The sequence below is a fragment of the Bos taurus genome, chromosome 27 (genome assembly GCF_002263795.3).
Source record: "Bos taurus isolate L1 Dominette 01449 registration number 42190680 breed Hereford chromosome 27, ARS-UCD2.0, whole genome shotgun sequence".
NCBI lineage: Eukaryota > Metazoa > Chordata > Mammalia > Artiodactyla > Bovidae > Bos > Bos taurus.
This window is the reverse complement of record NC_037354.1, coordinates 18,048,146-18,058,133: the sequence shown is the minus strand read 5'-3', so window position 1 is coordinate 18,058,133 and position 9,988 is coordinate 18,048,146. Positions and strand designations below refer to the sequence as shown.

At 35.8% G+C, this 9,988-nt stretch overlaps 1 long non-coding RNA gene across 1 annotated transcript in view; it reads right to left on the bottom strand.

Annotated features, from left to right (window-relative positions):
* Positions 1 to 1,153: 1,153 nt before the first annotated feature.
* The window catches only part of LOC112444625 (uncharacterized), a 30,326-nt gene continuing 21,491 nt past the window's right edge, over positions 1,154 to 9,988 (bottom strand). The window contains exon 4 of the long non-coding RNA XR_003032987.2: positions 1,154 to 1,278. This is a non-coding gene — a long non-coding RNA (uncharacterized lncRNA). The remainder of the gene's footprint in view (positions 1,279 to 9,988) is intronic.

Below are 9,988 nucleotides of genomic sequence, written 5' to 3'. Positions count from 1 at the left end.
GTAAATATAAAAACAAAGTTTACAGAGAATGGTGAATGTAAGTTATTTTTAATTAGTAAATATTATTTTTTAAAAGGGCTATATGTTATTTTATCTCCTGTTTGACCACTTCCAATTTGCCTTGATTCATGGACCTAACATTCCAGGTTCCTATGCAATATTGCTCTTCACAGCATCAGACCTTGCTTCTATCACCAGTCACATACACAACTGGGTATTGTTTCTGCTTTGGCTCCATCCCTCCATTCTATCTGGAGTTACTTCTCCACTGATCTCCAGTAGCATATTGGGCACCTACCAACCTGGGGAGGTCCCCTTTCAGTATCCTATCATTTTGCCTTTTCATACTGTTCATGGGGTTCTCAGAGCAAGAATATTGAGGTGGTTTGCCATTCCCTTCTCCAATGGACCACATTCTGTCAGACCTCTCCACCATGACCCGCCCGTCTTGGGTGGCCCCACACGGCATGGCTTAGTTTCATTGAGTTAGACAAGGCTGTGGTCCTAGTGTGATTAGATTGACTAGTTTTCTGTGGAAACAGTGGCAGACTCTATTTTGGGGGGCTCCAAAATCACTGCAGATGGTGACTGCAGCCATGAAATTAGAAATCGCTTACTCCTTGGAAGGAAAGTTATGACCAACCTAGACAGCATATTCAAAAGCAGAGACATTACTTTGTTAACAAAGGTCTATCTAGTCAAGGCTATGGTTTTTCCAGTGGTCATGTATGGATGTGAGAGTTGTATGGATGTGAGTCATGTATGGACTGTGAAGAAAGCTGAGTGCCGAAGAATTGATGCTTTTGAACTGTGGTGTTGGAGAAGACTCTTGAGAGTCCCTTGGACTGCAAGGAGATCCAACCAGTCCATTCTAAAGGAGATCAGCCCTGGGTGTTCTTTGGAAGGAATGATGCTAAAGCTGAAACTCCAGTACTTTGGCTACCTCATGCAAAGAGTTGACTCATTGGAAAAGACTCTGATGCTGGGAGGGATTGAGGGCAGGAGGAAAAGGGGACGACAGAGGATGAGATGGCTGGATGGCATCACCGACTCGATGGACATGAGTTTGAGTGATCTCTGGGAGTTGGTGATGGACAGGGAGGCCTGGCATGCTGCAATTCATGGGGTCGCAAAGAGTTGGACACGACTGAGTGACTGAACTGAACTGATGTTATTTTATTAGATAAATCGTTGTTCAATTTCTGTTTTTGCTGTTCACCAACTCTGTGACCTTGGTTAAATTTCTTAATCTTCATGATCCTGTTATTAATATTTTACCTGTGAAAATAAGATAACAATAAGACTCAAAATTTGAGGGACAAATAAATTGTCAACAAGATGTTTATGATGACCAGGCATCTACCAAATGATCAATCATTGCTAATTCCATTAATTTTCATTATGGATAAATTTAAAACAACTACTAACATTTCTCTAAGTTGGCACAGTGTAATGCTGCTTAATACATGTTATTTATTGAGGGCTTCACCCAGGGTAATAATTGTTTAGTAATAGTTGCTTGGGCTTCCCTGGTGGCTCAGTGGTAAAGAATCCTGCAATGCAGAAGATGTAAGAGACACAGGTTTGCTTAATGATGGTCATAGAAGCTTGCCTAGTCTATTCAAATCTGGACTTTCATAAGAGAGAATATGACAAAAACTTCTTGAGTAAAAATTCATTTTTTGTTTCTCTGGTATACATGTATTAAGATACAGTTTGTATCTTATGTGTATTAAGTACACAGTTTGATATATGTGTATTAAGTACACAGTTTGATATATATTATTTGCAAAGCTTTTTATGGTTTTTAGGATAAAAAATTATTGCTAATTTGGGGGGGGGGGGATAATCATTTTTCTTTCAAAATGTGGCTGCCAATCCCAAATCATAAAGTTGTTGCTGGTAACAAATGTATCTGCATAGGATGTGCTTGAAGGGAATTATATAAACAATATGGATTTTTTCCCCTCTTCTCCAGGATATGATTTTGCAAGTTGCAACAAACCTCTACAGAATTGAGCTTAGGCCAAGTCTGTCTCTATTAAATTGAAATGATATGTTGGGAGTTATTTTCACCTGGTCAAGATATTTCAGAAACAAAACAGCATTTCCAAGATGTAGTGAATGAGCACCTTGCAAATGTTCATAAACACAATCAGCAGTTCATTATGGTATCAAGTATCACAAGGTAGGCAGGATCAAAAATAGACACAGCAGGTAATTACAGCAGTGAGCATCAGCTAGTTAAGTCCAGATTTATCTTCCCTGATGCCAGTCTCCTTCCTGTTGCTTTTATCAAGAGTAAGTGAAAACTTCATTCTTTCCTTTCTTTCTTTTCCATCTAATTGGATTATCAGTCAGAAGATGCTGCCATGGAGAAGCGAGTACGTTCATTTCCAGATTCACATTCTTTACATTCCATTTGTATCTTGACAAGAGTCATGAAAGGGAAAAATAATTCTATTCATCCTGTGAATATAATTCTATGTCGCATTTTACTTCTTTTATAGATTAAGGTTTCTCAGGTATTAATTTTGAAATGTTTGTGTCTACATTGAGTTTCTTAATTGGTTTTCTTGTTTTCTGCTTGCTTTTTATGAAAGTTGGAAAGAAGGAGGGGTTATGTGTGTTCAGATGCTTCCTGTTCTTTCTATGATTCCACCCTGGATTATTAGGAAGTGAGTCAAATCTTTGTTCTTGTCTTAGTTGAGTCCATTTTTTATATTATCCCACGAATTCATATATTGGTTTATCTGGTGCCTTTCATTAGACTAAGAACCTTCGTCGCTGGTTTCTCTATTTTGGAAATCAATGAAATACGTCTCTGTGTCTCTGCCTATGTTGAAAGTAAGGAATTTTACTCATTTGCTTAGAATCTGCAAAGTTAAAAAAAACCCAAAACTCTTTTTTTCTTTTGTAAGATGAGGCTTATTTTTCTTTCTTGTTTAAGGTATTTCATTTTTCGTGCTTCCATACAGTGGCCAGAACTTTCAATATAATATTGACTAGAAATGGAGAGGAAAAATATACTTGTCTTGTTTCTGAACCACAGGATATTTGTAAATTCCCCTTATCACACTGAGAAAATTCTCTTGTATTGCTAGTTTCTAAAAAGTTTTTAACATTAAATGGTGTTTAATATTGTTGCTGTTTTTACTATAATTATTAAGACAGTCGTATTTTTTGTTAATAATTTATCTATTGCAGCAAAACAATATTATCACACATTAGCAACATAACACACATTACTTTCAGTTTCTAGTTTGGCAGGTAGGGAGCTTAGAAATCATCACTGCCTCATAACAAGTAAAAATCTAAATGAACTGGAAAATCGACAGCCCTTCTAAGATGTGTCAGAGAATTGAGGCCAGAGGGCAAACCACCAGCCCCAAAATTGGAGAGAGAGAAAAAGGCAGACACAGAGAATCACAACATGAGCAAAAACCAATGAACAGAAACTTCGGTTAGGACCACTCCTCAGGTAGGAAGACTACACCGTAATGAAAGTATGGCTGGAGGCTCAGTGTGGACAAGTCTGAAAATTAAAAACTCCAGGGGAGCCAGTCACAGAGGGAGCCCTGCATTGCTGTGACTTCATCTGTGGGAGCTGTACCGGAAGCCAGAGGACAAAAACACCTCACTTACAGAGGAACAAAGAAAACAATCACGTCTGAGTGCTCAGAAACCATGCAAGCAAGAAGAAGAAGAAAGTGGAGTGAACTACTTTAAAGTATTGAGAGAAATAATCACCAACCTAGAATTCTGTACCCTGTGAAATTATCTTTCAAAAATGAAAGAGAAATAAGAGCTTTCTCAGATAAACAAACACTGAGGAAATTTGTTGCCAGTGATCCACTATGTAAAAAATACTCAAATAAGTTCTTCATAGAGGAGAGAAATGACATAGGTCAGAAACCCAGATTTGCATAAAGAGAGCAAGCATTGGAAAAGGAAGAGGACAAAATAAAAATTTTCATTTTTCTTATTCTTAATTGAGCTAACAAATAACAGTTTCTTAAAAATAACGGCAACAATCTATGCAGTTTTATGTGTGTGTATATACACACACACACACACTTATGTATAAGTAAAATGAATGACATCAGTACAGGGACAAGAGAGAGGAATTAGGAACAATTCGTTATTATAAGGCACTTGTATAATTTATGAAGAGTTATTATTGTTATTTGAAAGTCGACCTGAATTGTGTGCCAGTCACTCAGCCATGTCTGACTCTTTGCAACCCTATGGACTGCAGCCTGTGAGGTTCCTCTATCCATGGAATTCTTCAGGTAAGAATACTGGAGTGAGGAGCCATTCCCTTCTCCAGGGGATCTTCCCAACCCAGGGATTGAACCAGGTCTTCTGCATTGCTGACAGATTCCTTACCACCTGAGCCATCCGGGAAGCCCAGACTTGAATTAGGTGTAATTTATACTGCAAACTCTAGGGCAATCACTGGAAAACAAAAAAATAAGAAGTATACTTTATATGGAATTAGGAAAGGAAATAGAATCATATAAAATGATCAGTTAAAACTATAAAAGGCAGTAGAGTAGAAGACAAAATCGGGAAGAAAGAACAAGGGCAACAAATACAAAAGAGTAGAAAAGAGTAACAAATGTAATAGATATTAATCCAGCTACATCAACAATCACTATAAATGTCAAATCTAAATATGTCAATTACAAGACAGAGAATATCCAACTGGATTAAAAAGAAAAGATCAGTCCCAAGTGTATTTTATCTATAAAAAACCCACATTACATATAAAGACATATACAGATTAAAAGTAAATGGAGAAAGAGATATCATGCTAAAGTTAATCAAAAGAAAGCAAGAGTAGCTTTTTAATTTCTTCGGAGAAAGGGAAGTTATTTGGGATAAAGAAGGGCATTACTAATGATAAAGGGGTCAGTTCTCCAAGAAGACTAGCTATCTTTAATGTATGTGCACCTAACAGGGAAGTGCCCAAACAAGCGAGGCCAATGCTGATAGAACTACAAGGAAAAATAGATGAATCGAGTGTTAGAGTTGGGAAGACAATACCTCTCTGAGAAATGGCCAGCCCAGCAGACAGAAAATAATCAGAACATTCTTCCCGCTCTTACTTGGAACATTCACCAAAACAGACCACATCCCAGGTCAAAAATACACCTTAACAAATTTACAAGACTAGAAATCATACAGAGTCTGCTCTCAGACTATAATAGGATTAAACTAGAAATCAATAGCAGAAAGATAGCTAGAAAATCCTCAAATACTTGGAGACAAAACAATATATTTCTACGGAACACAAAGGTCACAGAAAAAGTTTCAGTGAAATTAAAAAAAAATTTTTTTAACTAAAAGCGAAAGGAAACACAACTTATCAAAGTTTCAGGAATGTAGTGAAAGCAGTTTCATGTCTTTTTCCCAGATGTCTAATAATTTATTCTCAGCAATTCCTGTAGTTGTTAATCCTTCATGGGCAGAAACAGAAGTCTTCAAAATATGTTTAGTTATTTAGTGTGTGTGTGTGTGTCTGTGTGCGCGCGCGCTCATGTCCAACTCTTTGCAGCTCCATGGACTATAGCCCACCACACTACATTCCATTTCTCTGCCAATGGAATTTTCCAGGCAAGAATATCTTATTTGTTTTGATATTTTCTTATTTGTTTGATTTCCTTTCCTCTAAATTTCTGCTTTAAAGTCTTTTCAAAAGGCAGTCATGTTCAACAGAAAATATAATCACAGAATTTAGATTCAAAACATTTGCAAGCAGCTACGTATGTGATCCTCTTAAATTATTTAAATTGTTTTCCACTTTTCTCACCTACAAAATATGTGTACTTACATCTCTCTTGCAGATTTGCTAGATAGATTATGAATGGTATTTTTAAATATCTGGGGCTCAATAATAAATGATAGTTATGATTATAAATTTTAACTAGTAATATGTTTCTTCATTCAGCATTGAATATTATAATGATAAAATGATGTAGCTTCTGAATATATATATATATGTATAAATACATATATATGCAAACTTTCAATGAGAGCAAATTTAATAAGTTTAATATAGAGGGGAAAGGTGATAGTTATCATCAGATCTTAGAGGAAATATGGCAAACCATTAACTATTTTCAGCATTATGATAACCAAGAAACTTAAAATAACCAAAACATTTATAAATTTAAGTATAAATTATTAGTGGCTAAAACATATGAGAATTCCATTATATCTAATATAAATTACTAGTGGCAAAGCACATGAGAATTCCATGAACAGACAAGCCAGGTGGGCTACAGTCCATAGGGTCTCAAAGGGTCGGACATGACTGAGAGACCAGCGCTTTCACATGCTCCAAAATACGGCACTGTAATTGACCAGGCATTAAGGTCTTGCAGTTTTATCAATGAGGAAGGGTGTTTAGCAATCATCATCATAAGACAGTTGGTTTTGCTTATTAAAAAGTATTTAGTGTTTTCCCTTTCTCCGTTCCCTGTCGCAGCTGAGATGACAAAGTTAATGAACTGCACATCGTCAGTGCACTGTTGGTGTACACTGGTTTTGTTCCCAAGCTTGTTTCTGCACTGCGTTTGTTATTGTAATTGTACCCTTATTGCATAAATTAATGAGATATGAGTGTGAACAGGGATATTTGTATTTGAGACTACACTGAGAGCTTTGTAAAGACTATCAAGGTGAAACAAACACATTCCTGACTGACTTCCTATAGGCCAGATCAAGGAATTAGTTAAGGGGGAAATCATTAAAAAGTAAAGGAATTTTTTCTTTAAATTGCTGTGAAGTGAAGTGAAGTGAAAGTCGCTCAGTTGTGTCTGACTCTTTGCAACCCCATTGACTATACGGTCCATGGAATTCTCCAGGCCAGAATACTGGAGTGGGTGAAAGTGAAAGTGAAGTCACTCAGTCCTGTCCGATTCTTTGTGACCCATGGACTGTAGCCTATCAGGCTTCTCCGTCCAAGGGATTTTCCAGGCAAGAGTACTGTAGTCGGTTGCCATTTCCTTCTCCAGGGGGGATCTTCCTGACCCAGGGATTGAACCCAGGTCTCCCACATTGCAGGTAGATTCTTTACCAACTGAACTATGAGGAAAACTTGCTGTAAGTACTTTTAAACTTTCATTCTTTTTTAAAAAAGCAGAAATATTTTGGATGACATAGTGTGGTTATGTTTTATGCAGTAAAATCAACGCAGCACTTTTTTCAAAAAAACCCATACTCAGAAGAAAATTTGGGGCCCTAAGGCAAAAATAAAGAATAAATATACAATCTTATGTCCTAAATTCAAATCCAATTTTTTAGCTCTAATTTTTAAAAATATTCTCACTTTAACTGAGCTTTAAAAAAAAGCAATCATCTGTTCCTTCTCACTATCAGATAGATAGAGGTTTTATAAAGTAAAGCTAACAAAACATGCAACATAATTCTCTGTCCCTCTTTCACATCTTACCCATTTCCTTTTCTTATTTTTGTAAAGTTCTACCTTTTTAACCTTCAATCCTCTCTTTTATTGGAGATGTTCAATAAATAACAAGTAAAATGATAACTGCTTATAAGGTACAAGTCTCTTGAGTTAAGGAAAAGAATAATTGGAAACATCCATTGTCCAATCCAGGTAAAGGTTCTTGGGGTGACAGGTGTCATAATCAGTGAGCATCCAGGGCTCTCAAATGCCAGTCTAAGTGTCAAATAATTGCTAAAAGACAAAGTGATTCATACTCCTGAAAGGATTTGGACAAAATAGATCAATCATTGCAAGTATATAAACATATAAACTTAGTGATTGGAAAACACATAAGCAGGACCCTCTCATTCTAGTTAGAATTCAATGGAGAGTTCCCATCAGAATTGATATTTAATATTATTTTAGGACAAATGATTTAAAGACATGGAGTGTTAGGGATAGAGGCACAGAAACAAGACAAAGAAGAAACAGAGAGAGAAACAACACACAGATAAGTAATTTAGAAAAGTCATATCATAGACTATCAAAATGGCATGAGAAGCTAGATCATAAATCACATAACCTAGATTCTTAAAATTATCCTAAAGATAAACATCCTTCTGAAAGTGTCAATAAAGGGATGAGTAAAGGGATGAGATGATGAATTTTTGTTTGACAAAGATCAGTTTATTCAGTAATTACAGGCTATGAGATTTGGTGCTACAGTGATGTGTTATGATGCTCTTACTAGCTTTCATGGTTCTGGTTAAACACACCCTTCATTATGTTTTTGTGTGTGAGCATGTGTGTATGTGTTTAAAATGAAGTCATGAAAGACACCCTGTATCCTGAGTCATTTGTAAACCTTTTTTCCTCCAAACTTACAAGTAATTCAAAGAAAATCCATTTTTTTCCTGAAAAAAAATTTTTAAGGTAAAAATGGAGGAATCAGGAAAATAAAAACAAAAAATAGCTTGTTTGACTTAACGTGTTTATGCAACAGATCTTATTTGAGTGCTTATTGTGTGTCAGGCACTATAATAGTAGGGATTTAGAAGTAAACAAAAGACAAATATTCCTGCTCTTCCAAGACCTTAATTCCTTACTTCACCTGGTTGATATACACCTGCCTGCACAATCCACTTCTACTCAGAAAACAACAAAAAAAAACAAAAATAAGTCTTCTTTTCACATATGGAAAATACAAACGAAAAGTTTTAGTACATTATGATTACGTGACATGAATTAGAAATTTACTTAAACTCACATTTCTGAATATTGTACGAGATACTATCTTGCACTTCATTCTGGAAAAATCTCTTCAAGGATTTTTTCCAGCCTAAAGCCTTGAAAGACAGAGGTAACAACTCCCTCCAAAGCAAAGGAGAGGTTTGTTTACAGTCTTGAAAGGAGAGAGAGTGTGGCCTTCCAACACAAACAACAGAAACTCTTGCTGCCCTGTGGTAAGAGGTAGGGGTTCCCACAGCTCAGCTGTTTGCTGCAATGCAGTCTACCGCACACACAGGTATCACCTGGCCCTCTTCACAATACCTGTGGAAACTGGATTTCGGGGAACTAGAGTGAAGTGTAAGACTCTGGCTATTGCTGTGAGTAATAAACTCTTCTCTGTCTCTGACCCAAGAGCCTCATGTTGTCCAGCAGTGTTCAAGAAACTGAAGCTGCTGAATTAATAGCTTGCATGTAGGGTAAAGTCTTAGGTTCATCAACATTCTTGATAATAAGTATCTCTTTTTCATAGTTCAAATTTTATCAAGGTCACAAATCAAAAACATGTAGAGATGATAATGCAATGATTATAAGTTCCTGAAACTTATATCAAAAATTATAAAGCTGTACAGACAGACATAAGACTCAAATAAATGGAAAGCTATACCATGTCCATAGAGAGAGTCAACAATATAAATACATCAGTTGTGCTCAAATTAACCATTTACTTAATTGCATATCAATCGAAATTAAATAAGCTATTTTATGGAAATCCTATTGGGAGGTTGGTAGAATTGAGGGTAGCAGAAGTAGAATTAGCGTGGAAATGATGCAGCAATTTCTATACCCTCTATACTTAATATTACATGGAAAATGTTTTCATAAATAACAAGCACTGCTTTCCCTATATGTTAAAAATGAAAATGCTTAGAAATGGTTTAACACAGTTATATATAGTAAAAAGTAAGAAATTATAAAGTACTTCAGGGTATAAAGTTGGAATCTGGGGTGAACTATATAGTCAGGCTTTTCTCTTCATCTGAAAATGTTAGTGAAAGTACTTTGGCTTTATTTTTTGTAGCCATGCACTTTGATAGAGCATGCCTGCATACATACAGGATTTGTATTTAAATTATTTTAACTGGATAAAACATCAAAATTTGAAACCCAGTGACTAAATTACATATATTTCAGTGCCATTAGAAAGATATTTAAATAAATTAAACAGTGAGGGAAAAATGACAGTTTATTTTACCTTTTACAGAATAAAATGTTTCTTGTAGCCTTTATTCATTTGTTTGAAAATAA